This window comes from Bufo gargarizans, chromosome 4, assembly GCF_014858855.1.
Source record: "Bufo gargarizans isolate SCDJY-AF-19 chromosome 4, ASM1485885v1, whole genome shotgun sequence".
In the NCBI taxonomy this organism is placed as follows: Eukaryota; Metazoa; Chordata; class Amphibia; order Anura; family Bufonidae; genus Bufo; species Bufo gargarizans.
Window position 1 is genome coordinate 51807264 of NC_058083.1, and position 20663 is coordinate 51827926.

Sequence of the window (20663 nt, forward strand, 5' to 3'; positions counted from 1 at the left end):
CATTATACTATCGCCTTTAGTATGTATATATATATATATATATATATATAGTATATTTTCCTTTGTAGTATGTATACAGTATACTGTCCTCTTCTGTGCTAATTACTTAACACAGTTTATTGTCATCTGCAAGAATTGATATTGCCGTTCAGCTGTGCAGTTATATGTTTTAAAGAAATTTTTGCTGTGTATTAGTGGCAAAACAAAAATATATTTGCCGGTCAGCAGTGCAGTTATATGTTTTAAAGCCTTTTGTGGCATGTATTACTGGAATAAGAAAAAATATATTTGCCGATCAGCAGTGCAGTTATATGTTGAAAAGCCTTGTGTAGTGTAAAAGTGAAAAAAAAAAAATAGGGCCTAATTGCCGTTCAGTGGTGCAGTTATATATTCTAAAGACACAAATTACTGCAAAAAATGCACCAAAATGATACGCAACTAACAATACTAGCTAATTCCTCAAGCCGATGTTAAAAGCTCAGAACTTTGCCAATATCCCAATGACAGGAACATATCGGAGCCCCTCGTGCACTACGTCACGGTGTCTCAGCAAGCATTGCGTTGTACCACTAAACTGCCCGTGGTGTGTGAAGGGGCTCCGATAGGTTCCTGACTGGAGGATATTGACAAAGTTCTCAGCTTTTAAAATCGGCTTGAGGAATTAGCTAGTATTGTCAGTTGAGTATCATTTTGGTGCATTTTTTGCAGTGATTTTTTTATTTATATATTTTTTCATCTGCACATTGTATTATTTTGTGTAAAATGTCCTTGTGTGCATGTGGTCCGCCCCGGCATCCTCCATTGTACGCATTTGTTGCTGGAGATTGCCGTTAGGCGGACCGCATGTGGAGGAATTGCTCTCCCGGTTATAGACACGTTACAGTGGTGGGTTTGGAACATTTCCACCCATTTAGGCCACTTTTTTCAGTGAGTTTTAAAAAAATATATTCTAAAGCCCTGTCTGCCGTGTATTAGTGACAAAAGAAAAATATATTCGCCGTTCAGCGTTGCATTTACAGGTCCTTCTCAAAAAATTAGCATATTGTGATAAAGTTCATTATTTTCTGTAATGTACTAATAAACATTAGACTTTCATATATTTTAGATTCATTACACACAACTGAAGTAGTTCAAGCCTTTTATTGTTTTAATATTGATGATTTTGGCATACAGCTCGTGAAAACCCAAATTTCCTATCTCAAAAAATTAGCATATCATGAAAAGGTTCTCTAAACGAGCTATTAACCTAATCATCTGAATCAACTAATTAACTCTAAACACCTGCAAAAGATTCCTGAGGCTTTTAAAAACTCCCAGCCTGGTTCATTACTCAAAACCGCAATCATGGGTAAGACTGCCAACCTGACTGCTGTCCAGAAGGCCATCATTGACACCCTCAAGCAAGAGGGTAAGACACAGAAAGAAATTTCTGAACGAATAGGCTGTTCCCAGAGTGCTGTATCAAGGCCCCTCAGTGGGAAGTCTGTGGGAAGGAAAAAGTGTGGCAGAAAACGCTGCACAATGAGAAGAGGTGACCGGACCCTGAGGAAGATTGTGGAGAAGGACCGATTCCAGACCTTGGGGGACCTGCGGAAGCAGTGGACTGAGTCTGGAGTAGAAACATCCAGAGCCACCGTGTACAGGCGTGTGCAGGAAATAGGCTACAGGTGCCGCATTCCCCAGGTCAAGCCACTTTTGAACCAGAAACAGCGGCAGAAGCGCCTGACCTGGGCTACAGAGAAGCAGCACTGGACTGTTGCATGTCATTCGGAAATCAAGGTGCCGGAGTCTGGAGGAAGACTGGGGAGAGGGAAATGCCAAAATGCCTGAAGTCCAGTGTCAAGTACCCACAGTCAGTGATGGTCTGGGGTGCCATGTCAGCTGCTGGTGTTGGTCCACTGTGTTTTATCAAGGGCAGGGTCAATGCAGCTAGCTATCAGGAGATTTTGGAGCACTTCATGCTTCCATCTGCTGAAAAGCTTTATGGAGATGAAGATTTCATTTTTCAGCACGACCTGGCACCTGCTCACAGTGCCAAAACCACTGGTAAATGGTTTACTGACCATGGTATTACTGTGCTCAATTGGCCTGCCAACTCTCCTGACCTGAACCCCATAGAGAATCTGTGGGATATTGGGAAGAGAAAGTTGAGAGACGCAAGACCCAACACTCTGGATGAGCTTAAGGCCGCTATCGAAGCCTCCTGGGCCTACATAACACCTCAGCAGTGCCACAGGCTGATTGCCTCCATGCCACGCCGCATTGAAGCAGTCATTTCTGCAAAAGGATTCCCGACCAAGTATTGAGTGCATAACTGAACATAATTATTTGAAGGTTGACTTTTTTTGTATTAAAAACACTTTTCTTTTATTGGTCGGATGAAATATGCTAATTTTTTTAGATAGGAAATTTGGGTTTTCATGAGCTGTATGCCAAAATCATCAATATTAAAACAATAAAAGGCTTGAACTACTTCAGTTGTGTGTAATGAATCTAAAATATATGAAAGTCTAATGTTTATCAGTACATTACAGAAAATAATGAACTTTATCACAATATGCTAATTTTTTGAGAAGGACCTGTATATGTTGAAAAACCTTGTGTAGTGTAAAAGTGGAAAAAAATTATTGCCTTGTAGCCGTTCAGCGGTGCAGTTATATATTCTAAAGCCCTGTCTGCCGTGTATTAGTGACAAAAGAAAAATATAGTCACCGTTCAGCGTTGCACTTATATGTTGAAAAGCCTTGTGTAGTGTAAAAGATTAAAAATAAGGGACTATTTGCCTTTTTGCGGTATGGACCAAATTACATAGTGGTGAAATTTTTTATGTGAAACAGGCTTAATTCAGGAAAATTGATGGGTGATTGTAGACTTTGTTTTACTGTATGGACCTAATTATGTTGTCCTGGGTCCTGTAGTAAACATAATGAAGATGCTGATGACAACACACCAGCAGACTTTGCCTTTACCATCTATTCACAATTAAATAAAGCAGCTTCAGCAAGTTGAAAATATTCAGCAATGTTGAAAATCGGGTCCCTGGGCTGGGGTCTACCCCATACCCTGACTGCCCAGTCCTCAACAGCTTTGCGATATTGCCACATGTTTCCCGCATGGGCCGTAATCTCTCTGGGGACCATGGAATTTAGTCCTACAAAAGAGCCATGCTTCCTGGGCGACAGAGTGGTGACTTCAGCTGCCTCCACTGTGACAGCCAGCACGGGGAATCCACCTCTTTAACTTTCAGAGGCCGCTGCACTTAAGAGACACGTATCTATTCGGGTGCTGCCTGCATCTTGGGCACTTCATCACCCCAACACATGCTGCCCCAGTTTGACTGACAAGGATGCGCCATCTTGTTTCCTCTCTGGCTAGCACACACTGGTAATGAAGGAGGGGCTTTAAGGGAGAAGTTTCCACTTCCACTTCATGCACCATAATATTGCTCCCTGTGGGCAGGGCTAGACCTTCCCGCTCCAGATGGGGGCATTCCTCTACTTTCCCATGCCGACTGGGCAAGAAGAAACTGTGCCATAGCTGATAAAAATGTCGGATTAACTCATCAGATGCCGGCGCGCACAGTTTTGCGCCTGCCGCTTCGCAGTATATGTAAAAAAATTTGTAAAGAGAATTTTTAAAGAGGATTTTGTCGATCCAGTAGATTATATAATCCAGGGGCACACAGATTGTTCCTGTTCGGATCCTGTTCGAATCCTGTTCGTGAACGCCAAATGCAGTCTTCGGGCGCACTACTTGGGGTCCCTTAAAGTACATATTTGTCGTGACCCCAGTTGCAGTGAAGCAACAAGGGTACAGGGCCCCTTTTAGTGATGTAGTGGTAGATGGTACCCAGGTGTAGGAATGCCAGGGTGGTGTCGAGTAGCCTAATATCTCTTAATGTTGGTGCACGTGTCACGGTGCTCCTACCTAGACATTCTGGACCCCAGGCGTTGCCCTCCAAAAGCAGGAAAAAGGGGGTGTTGTAGTAGGAGATGAAGAAATATATTGAGTCCAGACCTTATGATGAAGTTGATAGCAGCTTTACTTGTATAAATGTTTCTCCAAACAGACTCAGGATTTGTCTTGGTTCCAGCAGGTTTTGGCATTAACTGTGGCAGGCAAACCCCTCTCTCCTACGTCTGTTGCTCTCTGGCTCTGCTGTGCTGACAGGCTAGCTGTATCACTTAGCTTTTGCTGTATGCTGCAACTTTCTTCTTGTAATCTGATTCTAAACTGGTCCAGGGAACTTGGACTCTGAAGCTTGACTGGCTTCAGAGGCTTCCAGCTTCTGCCTCTATATCCAGCTGAGCTGAATGTGCTCCAGCTGGCCAGGGCAAGGCCACTTCCAGCAGGGACTGGCACCTGCTTCCTCCCCTGAAGCAAGTGGCAAAAATGCCCACCACACCACAGAGGGCCGTTAGAATGGAAAGAAAGCTCCATTCTCTGTACCTGTAGCTCTTCCATGTTTGCCACAATCTGCTGTTGAACCAGGAATATTACACTTAAACAGTTACAAAATAGGAAATGCACAGAGTGATGGTCCTGCAATAAATACACAGATGACACTAGGTTATTAACCAATAAAGACAGTAGCGGTTGTGCAGAAGTGGTAATGTCACGAGCTACAGGGCAATGAGGAAGATGAGGCAGAGGACCCATACACACCGTGGCAGTATGCGGTGGAGATGGAGGCAGGGAGTCCCTCTGAGTCACTTGCACAAATGGCCCGATGCATGCTCACTTACTTGCGTAGTGACAGCCGAATTGTCACCATTCGGCAGAGGGATGACTTCTTGCTCTCCACCTTGTTGGACCCTCGCTACCATTTCAAAATGGGGGCCTTTTTTACACCCGCTGAGAGGGAGGACAAACTGACCTACCATTGAGACATCCTGTAGTCAGTTGTCCGCTGCCTATCTGCGCCATCGTCCATCCTCTCGCAGGTCTGACCGGGGATCCCTCTGCGCTCATGTTCCTCTGCCATAGCTGATGTGGCAAGGTTAGGTGGGGGGGTAGGAGCAGTACCAGCTCCATCAGCAGCAACTTGAGTCTAGAGTCGCTGATGAGCAGCTTTCTTCACCCGTCTAGTGAAGAAACTACTCAACTGCAGCAGCTAGAACTGAAGCAGGACCTGAATCAGCAGGTAGTGGCATACTTGGACAGCACTCTGCCACCCCACATTGAAGATCCACTGGACTACTGGGCAGCCAAACTAGATTTGTGGCCGCAACTGGCAGAGTTTGCCCTGGAAAAGCTGTCCTGCCCAGCCGGTATTGTGGCATCCGAGCGGGTGTTTAGTGCGGCAGGGCCATAGTTACCCTAAGAAGAACTCACCTGTCCACCCAAAATGTGGAGAGACTGACCTTTGTCAAGATGAATCAGGCGTGGATCAGCCAGTATTTCCACCCACCAATGCCTGATGCATCAGACTAGATCATCCATGGTGCCACACCAACACTTTGACAAAAAAGACCGGTTTCTTCTGGCTACCTGCCTCAGCTACTATTCTGATGCTGTCACCTGCCTGATGCCACACATCTGATGCCAATTGCTCCTTCTTTCACCCACCATCTTTAGCGGATACTGGTATTGCCACCCACCTCAACACTTTATCACCTTTCCATTCTGTGGCCTCCTGATGCTGCTGCCACCTGAACACTATGTTACCTTGCCACTCTGTTGTATCCTCATGTTGCTGCCACCTCCACACTATGTCACCTTGCCACTCTGTGGTCTCCTCATGCTGCTGCAACCTCCACACTCTGTGGCCTCCTGATACTGCTGCCTCCTCCACAATCTGTCATTGTGCCACTCTGTGGCCTCCTGATGCTGCTGCCACCTCCAGACTCTGTCATTGGGCCACTCAATGGCCTCCTGATGCTGCCACTACCTCCACACTGTCATTGTGCCACTCTGTGGCCTCCCCCTGATGCTGCCGTCACCTCCAGAATCTGTCAAAGGGCCACTCTGTGGACTTCTCATGCTGTTCCTACCCTCTCCAGACTGGGCCACTATTCTGCCTTTCAGCCTGGCTGACATCATCATTTATTTGATTCTGATCTGTCAGAAGGAAGGAAAAATGAGACACACAACGGATCCTGTCTGTGTAGCAGCTATAAGGCCTGTATGGTCTCATCAGAATTGGCTTGTGATTTGGTAGCCAAAAGCAGGAGTGGATACAAAACACAGAAGACATGCAAATATTCCATTCACGTGTCATCTCTTTTTTCGATCCCCTCCTGTTTTTTGGGCATTAGCAATACTGATGGAATACTGACCAAATGCTGATTGAGTGAAGGCAGATGTTCAACAGACAGGATCCTTTTTTTGGGGGTTATTATTCTGACGGATCAGAGGAAGGGCAAAATAATCAGTGATGTCAACACAAACTTACTGCTGACACCGTCTTCACTCTGTCGGCATCTGGTGCTGTAGACATCTATGTGGAATCAGCTGACGACAATGTAAAAGGAGTGCGCTTCTTCTTGGCACTAACATTGACCTGTAAGGCTGAGTTTATACTTGAGTTATTTGGTCAGTTTTGGCCCCGTGACTGCCCAAAAATGTGACGTGTGCAGTGATTCTAAGAGTGATGCCTGTCATCTGCATGTCATACGGACTCAGTATTATTTCACTACCACAGCAGACTCCCTATGCGTGTTAATGCAAGGCACAGTGTTCTACATCACTGTAAAGGCTCTCTGCAGCCAGGAAATAGCAGTTTTTAGCGAGATTTGCCGCAAATAAATTCGGATCAAACCAAATAAAAAAAATAAATAATCTAAATGCTTAAACGGCGAATCAAATTTTTTAAAAATTCACACTTCTCTAGTCTTGACATAAACACAGTTTTATACCAGGTTTCCTTAAGAACCAATACATTTTTCTTCACTGCTATAGTTCCCCTTTAACGGGGCAGGGTGCTGTGGAGGTCACTGTTAAGTGGCGGGCCTCTGTGGAGTTCAATGTTGAGGGGGAATGGTGCTGTGGAGGTCACTGTAAAGGGGGCAGGAGATGAAGAGGTCACTGTAGATGGGGTGGGGTGCTGTGGAGGTCACTGTTAAGGGGTTGACACACTGTAGAGGTCATTATTAAGAGTGTGGGGCAAATTAGAGGTCACTTTTAAGGGGATGGGGCACTGTAGAGGTTACAGTTAAGGGGGAAGACCTTTGTGGAGGTCAGTGTTAAGGAGGCAGGGTGCTGTGGAGGTCACTGTTAAGGTGGTAGTGCAGTGTTCAGTGTTATGGGGGGCACTTTAGTATTGACATAAACACAGTTTTATACCAGTTTCCTTAAGAACCAAGACATTTTATTTCATTGCTATAGGTCACCTTTAACAGGGAAGGGTGCTGTGGAGGTCACTTTTAAGTGGCGGGCCTCTGTGGAGTTCAATGTTAAGGGGGCAGGGTGCTGTGGAGTTCACAGTAAAGGGGGAGGGTGATGTAGAGGTCACTGTAGAGGGGGTGGGGTGCTGTGGAGGTCACTATTTAGTGGAAGGCCTCTGTGGAGTTCAATGTTAAGGGGGCACGTTGCTGTGGAGATCACAGTAAAAGGGGCAGGTGATGTAGAGGTCACTGTAGAGGGGGTGGGGTGCTGTGGAGGTCACCGTTAAGGGGTTCATACACTGTAGAGGTCATTGTTAAGAGGGCGGGGCAAATTAGAGGTCACTGTTAAGGGGATGGGGCACTGTAGAGGTCACAGTTAAGGGGGAATACCTTTGTGGAGGTCAGTGTAAAGGAGGCAGGTTGCTGTGGAGGTCACTGTTAAGGTGGTGGGGCAGTGTTCACTGTTTTGGGGGTCACTATATATATATTGTCCAGGTCATGTATACATTTAAACAAATTTACTGTGACTCGTCTAGTCAATATATTTTGTTCTTTTTATTTGTCTACTTCTGGTTGTAAAATTGTTGTTTTTCTTTGTTCTATTTGTAACTCCGGGGTACTTGTTCTATGTACTAGAGCCTAGAGGTGAACTGCAAATTGCAGATGGGGCTCACCAATGCTTTGTAAGAAAATGGGCAGCATAGAAGCATCCTACATGTAGAGAAATATCAACATAGGCTATTAATAACTGTATGCTATATCGTTATTGTTCTATAATAGTGTATATGCAGTATAATGTTTTTACTATTTTATTGTACTTTTAGATTGAATCTGACCCAACAAAAATACATTAATAAATAAATAAACTGTGACAAACAAGGGAATATTCACAATAAATCCCTCAGATCTTGTTAATTATAGATCTTAGACATTGTATAGCTATAATTGATCCCAAGAGTTCATGTGCAAAGATATATACTTACAATTTCCCTCTCATTGTTCTTTTTGGGCATGTGTAAATAAAAATTGCAGCTTATTGGCATTATAGTTACAATAAAGAGGAAGGGTTTTGTGGTCCACCGGTAATCGTACAGCCCCAGGGATGTCATCATCAACCATTTCTCAACATCTTTCCTAATATCCACCCTAGTTCTTCCTTAGATTGACAATTCTGCAGACGAGCCGTGGTCCTAATTTCCAAAGCCACTCTACATCTCTACTATTCAATCCTCACCAATATTAAGAACTTTTTACTAGAAATATAGAAACCACCAATTACTTTTTCATATAACTTCATTACTATGTTATGATTTAATTGACATTCTGATGCCTACAGCTTCTCAGCTCATTGCACCAATGAAAATACTTCATGTCCTTTGCTCTACAATTGTGTTGTCTTAAGACTATCACCATATCTTAAAGCCTAGCTTGCAGGTGACTTTTCATAATAGATGGTCATGTATATGTACATGAGGAATAACATTATCTATAGTCATTACAGACTTGCTCCCTGCATTTTACACCAGTTTCCCCCTCTGCAGGCTTTATCTACAGTATATTTCTCAGTTTTCTGTGAGCCTATGGGTGGAGACTATGCTATGAACGCCCCATAGACATCACAGGGGAGATTCTGTTCTTGTATGTTCCTGTGGCACACCCTCCAAAAGCAGCAGCAGCATGGAGGAGTACTGAGCAGTGTAGATGTAACTACCACACTGGGGTGAGATAGAACTAGACCGGCAGCATCTCTGTATCCTTCCAGCATTTTCTGGGTTTAAAATTAATAACTAAGTCGAAAGGCTGAAGACTACAGCCATTCCTTCTCAAACCCACCCACAAAGCTATTGATAAATGAGTTCTGTTTATGTGGTCAATAACCTGAAGCCATCACTTTTGCTGTTCTATATCAATGGGAATTCAGGGCTTGGGTTTACAGTAACATCTTCCATGGTTGTATATTATGATTGTAATATGAACCCAATATTTTCTAGACTGACCACAGATGTGAAAATCAACATGTCCTGATACTCGTCATCTATTCTTTATAAGGTCTCATGTACAGTAATCTTTCATAATTTTTTTGTGGCAAGTTGTCACTAACCACTTAAAGTTTACTTTCTCAAGCAAACATATGCTAACATATTCAAGGGTGTGAAAGGTCCCTTACTTAAAGACTATAGTAACATTGCAAATTTGCAGTCATTTTATAATAACTTAAATGCATCTAAAAGAAAAAGGAAAAATTTTTTTATAGTCTTGGTAAAATAAATCTACTGTTTTGTGTCTACAGCTCTCATACCTATGTGTCTCCATAGAGGATTTACAGCCTGGATCGTAGACTCCTCTGACCTTGGCTGCACTAACAATATAGGCTGTTAGTCCCCATCAACCTCAGCAACACCAAAAGATTTTTCCCTGCACCGCTCGCCATCAAAAGACAGTAAGATGTTGTCATGGGGTTAATGCAATATATGAAAAAGTATGATCTCCAAAATTAAAAACAAAACATGCAGAAAATTTAAGAATAATAAAAATATAAAAAAATCATGTTGGAGTCTAAGTGCTCACTGACTAATGAAATTTACCAAAAAGATTTGCTTCAAAAGTTCATCTTTAAAATTTCATGGAACATTTCATCTTTTTTTTACCAAATGTTGACAGTGTAAATCAGGAAACGGCACAATAAGTTTAGATCCTTTACAAACTTTTGTATAGATTTCAAGTGCTTTCTTTGTCTAATGAGGTATTATTTTGCTTTATAAAACGCACCTCTGTTTACTAAAATTGAAGGAAAGAGTTACTTTGTAACAATTAACTCAATTACCTAATTAATCACTGCTTAAACTTCCCAAAATCCCATTGGTTAGGCTATAATATTATTTACGTTAATATATTTAAACACACCATTTTCCCATTATTAAACCTTTCATTCTTACCAATTATTTTTTTACACCCGCTGAGTGGGAGGACAAACTTACCTACTATGAGACAGACAAACAAAAATGACCCAGGGTATCCCCAAGACGGGTAAGAGACAGTGCCCACCCAAAATAGCCACAGGGGATACACCTAAAGTATAACTCGGTAAAAGCGTGAAATAGTGAAAATAGCAGAAACAAATGAAAAGAGAGCTCATATTACCAAAAATATAAATTTTATTACAATAAATTAAAAATAACAGAAAGAGAAAAGTAAGTTAGTACATGAGATGCCGTAAAGCAAAGTGATGGGAACGGAGAAAAAACAGCACCACCCTGGGAGGAAGGAGCACACGGTTATAACAAATGGAGAGATGTAGAATACATAATATCTAACTTGGGAATGAAAAATCTTGGGTGCAATGCCCAGCCCATGCAACTAGTAGATGGAAAAATAGAACCATGCAATATCAGGTAAAGCGCGGTCAACTCATGCACCCCCACTGAAAGTAGATGCAAACATATAAGGATGAAAATATATATCATAAGGGGCAGAGTGCCGGTGGACAAAAATTGACCACACAATCAGCGGGGGGCAATGGGAGACCTGAGCTTACCTGGATAAACCGTGTGCAAAGAGACCCAGGGTGGCGCTACCCCAACGCGCGTTTCGGCGTGCCTTCGTCAGGGGGTAGCGCCATCACTGTGAACCAAGTTTAAATAGACTCTCTTAGCCAATAGGAATGAATACTTACTCGTCCCCAGGTGTACATGTTGACGAGGCGCGCAGAAATCCTGGCGATTCGTATCCGGCCGCCCCACAGCCGGCGTCCCGCCGGCACGCCTACGCCATGTGATGAAATCACATGATCGGGCGGCACCGGCGTGAGGACGCACGGGTGTGAGGCGCCGGAGGCAGCACCCAGGATGACGCGCGCACACATGACAAAGGGGGAGGAGCATGAAAAAAACAGCGGATAACCCAGCGAACTGCCTTACAGTTTTAAAGTCATTGGCCAAGCCATATTAGCAGATAGTGATACTACAAACATGCCACAACGGACTATCAGTATGGCATATGTAGCTCTATAACAATATATATATGCATACATAATACAGAAAATAATATTGATGTACAAATACACTGTAATACATAATTAGAACTATATAAGTATTTTATACGTACAAAATAAATAATAATAATATTAACAAAAATAAAAAATAAAAATAAATAAAATGTATGCATACGACAACATGATTAGGGATACCAAACATGATTACAATTAAGTATAATTAGAAAGCAGCAAACATTAATCATGATCTAGATCAAAAGGTAGATGAATAATAATATGAGACATCCTATGTAGTCAATTGGCGGCTGCCTATCTGCGCCATCGTCCTTTCTCTCGTAGGTCTGACCGGGGGGCCATGGCTGCTGTGGCAGGGTTGGGGGGGTGGGAGCTGTACCTGCTCCATCAGCAGCAACTTGAGTCTAAAGTCACTGATGAGCAGCTTTCTTCACCCACCTAGTGAAGAAACTATTCATCAGCAGCAGCAGCTAGACCTGGAGCAGAACCTGAACCAGCAGATGGTGGCATACTTGGACAACTTAATATGCGTTGTATAAGAATGAAAAGCTGGGGAATCAGCGGCACTGCTGTTCTCACCTCACATATACCCCTTACTCCAGCAGAAAATCACAAACCAGCGGCTCAGCAATTAGACAGGTTGACGTGGTGCTCAGCGTTAATGCAAGTAGACACTTGATATAATGCAGAAGTAGATGAAAAGAATTGCGGCACTCACCTCTGTCTTCAAGATACTTCAGTGCTTTATTGCTTTTCTTTATTGCAACAGGTTCGCAAGCTAGGGAGCGGGATGGCCCTTCAGTGTGAGTAGGCAGTGACGGCCGTTTCGCGCGTGACTTGCGCTTCCTTAGACCGCTATGACACACACGCGCACAGCCGTACTTTTATGGGCGGACCCCCGATCATCACCAAGGTAACCAAGAGACGCTCCACAGGTGCGCAACTGTGTATTAAAATCAATACAGAGAAAAGGACAGATTATGCGCATACAATTCGCTACAAAACAAATGAGCAAACAATATCAAATTGCGGCAACAAGTTACAAATGGCAGACAAATAAGTAGATACATGGGTACTTCACAAAAATACTGCCATATCGTTTTTATCACCCATGGCAGAAGCTCTGATGATCCATCGAGCCTCCCGCTGCAGCAAGAGGCGGTGGCGGTCACCACCCCTCGGGATGGGTCCCACGGCCTCAATGCCAGCAAAAGAGAGGCTCAATGGATCGCCATCATGGACCGCGCGGACATGGTCAATCAGGCGGAGTGAACCCCGACCTGTCCTAATGGAGCTTAGATGCTCTCGCACTCTTTCAAATAAGGGTCTTATGGTTTTGCCAATATAAAACCTCCGTCAAGCACACATTATAACATAAGCTACATAGAGTGTCTGACAAGTGATAAAGTCTTCGACTTTGTATGTGACCCCCCCCCCCCCCCCCCCCAAACATAACATTTTTCTCTTTGAATTTTGGGGGCAAAATGAACACATACCGCACTTGTAATTTTCCTGCGGTTTCCTGCTCGGCAACCAATTAGTTTGTTTAGACTGCCTTAGAACACTGTGGACTAATCTATCTTTCAGAGTGTGACATTTTTTGAAAGTGACAAGAGGTCTTTTGAAAACAAAGTCCCCCAGAACAGACTCACCTCTCAGGAGGTCCCAGTTGTTCAACATGGCCTGTCTCACTATGCCTGCTGCTGGGCTAAATTTGAAGACAAATGCAAATCTGTCCTGATCATTTTCCTTGGTTTTATCACTAAGGAGATTCTGACATGCATAAAGACCGGCACGATACAAAGCATCGATAATGTCTCTCCGGGGGTAACCCCTCTCCAACAGCCTTTCTTTAAGCTGGTGGGCTTGCCTGAAGTAGCCCTCATCCGTACTATTAATTCTACGGAGACGGATGAATTGTCCACCCGCCTGATGCTACACATCTAATGCCAAGTGCTCCTTATTCCACCCACCATCTTCAGCGGGTACTGGTATTGCCACCTCCACAATATGTCACCTTGCCACTTTGTGGCCTCCTGATGCTGCTGCCACCTTCACACTATGTCACCTTGCCACTCTGTGGCCTCATCATGCTGTTGCCACCTCCATACTATTTCACCTTGCCACTCTGTGGCCTCCTCATGCTTCTGCCACCTCCACACTATGTCACCTTGACACACTGTGGTCTCCTGATGCTGCCGACACCTCAAAACTCTGTCATTGGGCCACTCTGTGGTCTCCTCATGCTGCTACAACCTCCACACTATGTCACCTTGTCACTCTATGGCCTCCTGATGCTGCTGCCACCTCCACAGTATGACACCTTGCCATGCTGTGGTCTCCTCATGCTGCTGCCACATCCACACTATGTCACCTTGCCATGCTGTGGTCTCCTCATGCTGCTGCCACCTCCACACTATGTAACCTTGCCATTCTGTGGCCTCTTCATGCTGCTGCCACCTCCACACTGTGGCCTCCTGATACTGCCGCGACCTCCACACTGTCATTGTGTCACTCTGTGGCCTCCTCCTGATGCTGCTGCCACCTCCACGCTCTGTCATTGTGACACTCTGTGGCCTCCTGATGATGCTGCTTACACCCCCACACTGCCATTGTTCCACTCTGTGGCCTCCTCATGCTACTTCCACCTCACCACTTTGTCATAGGCCACACTGTGCACTTCTCATGCTGTTCCCACCCTCCCCACTTCATGACTGGTCCACTATTTTGCCTTTCGGCCTGGCTGACATCATCATTTATTTGACCCTTCTTCTGATCTGTCAGAAAGAAGGAAAAATAAGAGGCACAATGGATCCTGTCTGTGTAGCAGTTGTAAAGGCCTGTATGGTCCCATTATAATTGACTTGTGATTTGGTAGCCAAAAGCAGGAGTGGGTACAAAACATAGAAGACATGCAAATATTCCATTTACGTGTCATCTCTGTTTTGGATCCACTCCTGGTTTTTTTCGGCATTAGCAATATTGATGGATTTCTGATGAAATGCTGACCATGTGAAGGCGGATGCTCCACAGAAAGGATCCGTTTTTTGGGGGTTATTGTTCTGACGGATCAGAGGAAGGGCAAAATAATCTGTGATATCAACACAAACTTACTGCTGACACCCTCTCCACTTTATCTGGGGAGGCTCTACTTGTATAGGCATTTAATAGAACTGGTTCTTTAGACATCTATGTGGAATCAGCTGACGACAGTGTAAAAGGAGTGCGCTTCTTCTTGGCATTAACATCGACTTGTAAGGCTGAGTTCATACGTGAGTTATTTGGTCAGTTTTGGCCCCGTGACTACCCAAATAAGTGAAGTGTGCAGTGATTCTAAGAGCGACCCCTGTCAACTGTATGTCATATGGACTCACAGTATTATTTCACTACCAAAGAAGACTCCCTATGCGTGTTACTGCAAGGCACAGTGTTCTACACCACTATAAAGGCTTTCTGCAGCCAGGAAATAGCAATTTTTTAAAGTGATTAGCCATAAATAAATTCAGATCGAACCAAATTTATTGCAAATTAGGAGAATCAGCCTGGTTTTTCAGCAGAAAAGCTAATTTGCATGTCTTTCCCATAAGCCCAAGTTTATGCAAATGAGTTTATATGACAAAACAGTGTAGAGAGGTTATTGATATAATGTTAGGACAATCAGAAAACTGAAAATTTTCATGCAGCCCTCCTAGGTAGTGAGAGAAGAGTTAGCTGGCATCCAAAAAAAAAGTTTTCAATTTTTGTCACCCTAATGGTAATGATCTAGGTGCGCATATCCCCTAAACCATCCAACTCAAGACAAGCAACATTGATGCTCACTGGTTCTCAGGTTCCTTCATTTCGGCCTTTTCAATTACAATCAAGGCATGCCCGGACATGGTCAAAAGGTGTGAGGTAATAAATTTTTTCTGTGGTTTTTGCTGGCAGTTCCTTAAGATGGCTAGAATCCCTTACATTATACATTTGGAAGTGGATCCGAAAAATACTTTGGAATATATTGTGATCGAGCTCGTGGAAAAGAAGACTGGAGCGGAGAGACATCAAATTTATAGTGTCCGAAACTTCCCTACAACAGGTGTGTACGATGTAATGTTTCTGAATGAGAACCTTTGTTTGGATGCATATGAATGATTCAGAAACAATTCAGAAGATCCTGATTTAATGGGAGTAAAAATAACTCCTTTGTTTGGTCTTCATGAAATCACAAATGTAGTACATGTCTATAATCCGTTCACTGAAGTAAATTTGATTATGGATTTTTTGTTGAAATATTGTGAGTATGTGGGGAAACCAGTGCCTCAGAAGAATCTTCTTCTTTAATTGTAATATTGTTTCAAATCTAAGTTGAAGAAGGACCCACAGTCTGTGGGAGGTTTTAGTCACCCGCCAGCTAATTTTTTTTGTGGCTGGAAACAGAGGTTACCTGATTTACCCTGGACAGCCGTCATATTGTAGGAAATGTTATTCTTTTGGACACACTCAGGAAAGATGTCAGAAAGAAGTGTGTTGTATGAACTGTAAGCAGGAGGGGCATACTGCTGGGGAGTGCCCAGCCCCTAAACCATGTGATATATGTGGGAAAAAAGACCACATGTATAGGAATTGTCCAAAGGCTGAAGCCCAAAGAGACAACAACATGAGGCAGCAGCAGATGGTTCAGGAGTAGCAGTAACAGGGAAGGAAAACCTATGCAGCTGTGGTCAGTGAGGAGGGAAAGAAGGGAGGGGACTGTGTTGCACCCTGCTACAAAATATGATGGTGCATCCCTCCCTAAAGCATTTCCTGTAGGAAGTCTAGAGGAAGTTGTAGATGATCTCCCAAGTGCGTCTAACTCAATAAATATTAGAGAATTTCTATCTGGAGAGGCGTCTGGAGGAGGGCGAACTGGAAAGAGTCAAAGGAAGGGTGGTGGGGAATCCGACACGGAAGAAAAGCAATAGAGCTCTTCTGTCATACGGAAGAGTCAGAGTGTCAAAAAGAGAAGTGGTTATACGAGTGGACCAAAAATCAGCAACTCCTACAAGAGCCAGCAAGAGGAGAGCATGGATTCTGGTGGAGGTGGCGAAACAGTATGACTTTGAGCATAAGCTACCTGGAAAATATGGATGAATTTAAAATATTTTTTAGCTTTTTTTGTTAGATAAGAAATGTGGGTTTTAAGATCTGCTTACAGAATGTAAGTATTTAAAAGTAATATTAGAAGAGCGGCTATTCTTGAATTTCTAGCACAAGAAAATTTTGTTTACAGGAATTTGGCTTGTGTGAAATAGTAAGAGAAGAAGAGTGGATGTATGGAAAATCTGTGTGGTCAGAGAGTGTTTTAAATAAAAAAATTATGGAGTTGGGTTCTTAGTTAAAGGGAGGGAAGTGTCTTTAGTAAATTATATGGTGATAGAAGAAGGGAGGTGTGTATTAGCTAATTTTGATTATAAAAATGTGAAATTTTGTGTAATCAATATTTACGCACCTATAGATAAGAATGAATGGAAACTTTTGTTTTAAATGGTGAGATTATTTATTCGTGGGAGAATGCCATTAATTATTGAGGGAGATTTTAATTGTGATTTAGATAAGAGCTCTATCAATGTGTCTGGAAAGGGGTTAATAGATTTACTTTTAGATTTTAAGTTAGTTGATATGCACCATTTATGCAAAGTAGAAACTAAATTGAAGACCTATCATGCGGACAGGGGTAGAGTCCATAGTAGGCTAGACTATTGTTTTCTATCACAAAACTTGTGTCCTTTGAGTTATAAACAGAAAGAAGTTTCAGATCACGAATGTGTGATATGTGAGTTGGATATAGAGTCAAGAGGAGTGTATGGACGTGGGTTGTGGAAATTGAATGTGAGTTTCTTGGAAAATGTGGAAGTTAAAGTGGAATATAGAAGATTGTATGAAAGTTGGTGTAGGAAAAAGAGTGATTCTAGTGATATGTCTAAGTGGTGGGATTGGGTTAAAATGAAAACAAGAATTTAGGTCATAAAATGGCGGAGGCAAAAAGAGAGGAGTATGTGAGATTGAATACTAGATTAAGGTTTTTGTATAAGTTAAGAGGAGGGGGTGTTGATGTGAGTGAATATATAGTGGGAGTGAGACGTGAGAATAAAGAATTTTTGATTGAAAAAGGTAGAAGTATAATTTATAGGGCAAAATTAAAAAGATTTGGAGAAGAATGAAAAATGTACACTTTTTTTTTCAAAAAGGTGTTTGGAAAGAGGCAGTGCATAAATGTATGTTATAATCAGAGTGGGAGTGAGGTAAGTGGAGAGGAAGTGTATGAAGAAGTTGCAAAATGTTATGAGGAGTTATATGCTGAGAAATGGAGGGATGACAGGTTCGAAGATGATGTGTTGAGTGTAAAAGAAAAGAGTTTGAATGAAGAAGAAAGAGTGTGTATTATGAGGAATATAACAAGTTATGAAGAATGGAGGGTGGTTAGTACCATAGTATGGCAGCTAATAAGACGCCAGGTGAGGATGGTCTTTCTGTTGAATTCTATAGAAGGATATGGAACGTGGGACGAACTGATGTGCTAGAATTGTATACGTTTATGTGGATGAATGAAAAAATGGTAAATAGTATGCGGTCAGGGGTGATTACCTTGATTCCGAAAAAAGGAGACTGTAAGGATGTAAGGAATTGGCGTCCAATAACGTTACCTAATTAAGATGTATGCAAAAGAATGAAAGAATTGATTGATAGAGTGATCGGGGAAGGACAGTGTTTTGCGTTACCAGGAAGGAGGATTCAGGAAAATCTGTGTATGTTGAGAAATTGTTTGTGGGATTGTATGGAAAGGAAGAGAAATGTGTTTTTGTTAAGTTTGGATTTTGAAAAAAACATATGATAGTTTGGCTTATAAGTTTGTGTATAGAGTGTTGTTAAGAATGGGATTTCCAGCTGAGTTTGCAGAAAAGTGAAAAGTATGTATGATGGAATTTTTAGTCGAGTATTGTTGAATGGTTGCATAGGTAGAAGAGTGAATGTGTTTTCTGGGGTGAGGCAAGGGTGTCCATTGTCACCCATTGTGTTTATATGTGCAATTGAGACATTCGGGAATGCAAGTGCCAGGAGGTGGTGGGGGTGAATGGAAGGTGAGCAGTTATATGGATGATGTGTGTGTTATTTGATTCAGAGTGTTCAGTAAGAAATGTGATATTGTTAGTGTCGATATTTTGTGGAGCGTCTGCTTTTTGTGTTAATTGGAATAAGAGTGAATGCAAAGTCTTTGGAGGAATGCTAGGGAGGGATGTGGATTTAGTGTGGTCGAAGGTCCAATTAAGGTTTTAGGTGTGAAGTTTGAAGAGAAATTAGAAGGGAAGGATAGTTGGGAGGAGGTGAAGGTGAGAGTTAAAAATAAGTAGAATTTTTGGCAGATGAGGGATTTGTCATTTTTTGGCAAAATTATGGTGATTAAGAGTGTAATCTTGCCTATTGTTTTGTATATTGCAATGGTTTTTCCACAAGGTGATATGATGATGAGAAATCTGATAGAATTTGTATTTTTATTTTTTAATGGGGATCTAAGATGGAGAACAAGGAAGGAAGTATTAGTTAAAATGATAAGTAAAGGGGGTTTGGAGTTTCCAAATTTGGAGGTATTTTTGGAGTTAATATTGTTTTGTTTTTGTTAAGAAAAGTTAAGATAAAGACAAAATACTCATGTATTTATTTGGAACCTACTTGATAGGGTTGAAGTGGTGTGAGAGGGATCTGAGATGTCCACTTTCGTTCAGGGTGCCAGTATGGTATATGTGGGTGTAGAAGTTTTTGGTCAAGTAGGAATTATGTGGAGTAGATGCGAGGATGTTGTGTCATAAGAGCTTGGTATACAGGATGATAGAGTGTAGAGAGACGGCGTGTGGAATAAATTTGGTAAGGGGTGCTGATATAGAAAAGGTATGGAAGAAAGTTAGGATGGATGGGTTAACGAATAGACAGAGTGAAGTGGATTGGCAGAGTTTACAGACATAGATGGCATAAACTTAGACCAGGTGTTTAGACCTGTGGCAGACTTAACACAGTTGCTTAGGCTGGATCATAAATCTGGTGCAGGAATAGACACTTTGTTCTTACTATGTGCCAACTATTGGTTGAGACAATATTTTATACCAGAAAAGCGGCACAATTTTGGATCAAAATCGTGCATATTAGGTTTCGTACCCTTCCATTAGCCAAACCAATGGCTGAGTATGTCAGAAAAAAAGTGTAAAGACCCTAGATGCACCAAATTGCACCGATTTTTGTCACAGATATTGAGGTACACACATTAGTAATTCGGTGCCTCTGTCTTTGCCAAATTGGTAATCAGAAAACTTTAGTCTTGCCATAATGTTCTTCATAAACATGTGACATAATTAGGGACATGTTTAAGCCAGCCAGACGTGTGACACCATCCCAAAAAAGTTAAAATAGACAAACCAATGTGATGGTAAGCTTAATTTCTATTGTGTGAAAAATATTTTAAGGTTTTCTAAGATATGCTATTCTATCTGAATTCTAATATCATAGTGTTGAGCAAATTGAGTTTCAGATCCTAGATACGAAGTCGATTCACTCAAACTTTAGTGTAAATGCTTTTTCTTAGTCTTCCACTTTCTCAGAAAAAAAGATTGCATTGAATCAGTTGGAAAAGCATAACATTTTCTTTCTGGGATTATCACATTGATGAACTATCCTCATTATAGTTAAAGGGGTTCTGCACTTTCAATTAACTGATGATCTATCCTCTGGATAGATCATCAGCTTCTGATCGGCGGGGGTCCGACACCCGGGACCCCCGCCGATCAGCTGTTTGAGAAGGCAGCGGCGCTCCAGCAGCGCCGCGGCCTTCTCACTGTTTACCGCCGGGCCGCCCGCCCACTGACGTCACAACTTGTATCAACTAGAGTGGGCGCGGCTAAGCTCTGTTCACTTGAATGGAGCTTAGCCGCGCCCACTCTAGTTGATACAGGTCGTGATGTCAGTGGGCGGGCGGCCCGGCAGTAAACAGTGAGAAGGCCGCGGCGCTGCTGGAGCGCCGCTGCCTTCTCAAACAGCTGATCGGCGGGGGTCCCGGGTGTCGGACCCCCGCCGATCAGAAGCTGATGATCTATCCAGAGGATAGATCATCAGTTAATTGAAAGTGCAGAACCCCTTTAATCAGTAAGAGGTTGGCAGTGATCAGACTTTCTGCACCCCCAGGATAAACTGTTGGAGAGTGTGGCACTCCAGTGAGCACTGTTGCCTCCTCACTGCTTACCAAGCACCATAAATTTGAGAGCATATGAGATTAGGATCATAGCTCAGCCCATTCACTTGAATGGCACTAAGAAGCCTGGGCCATGTGG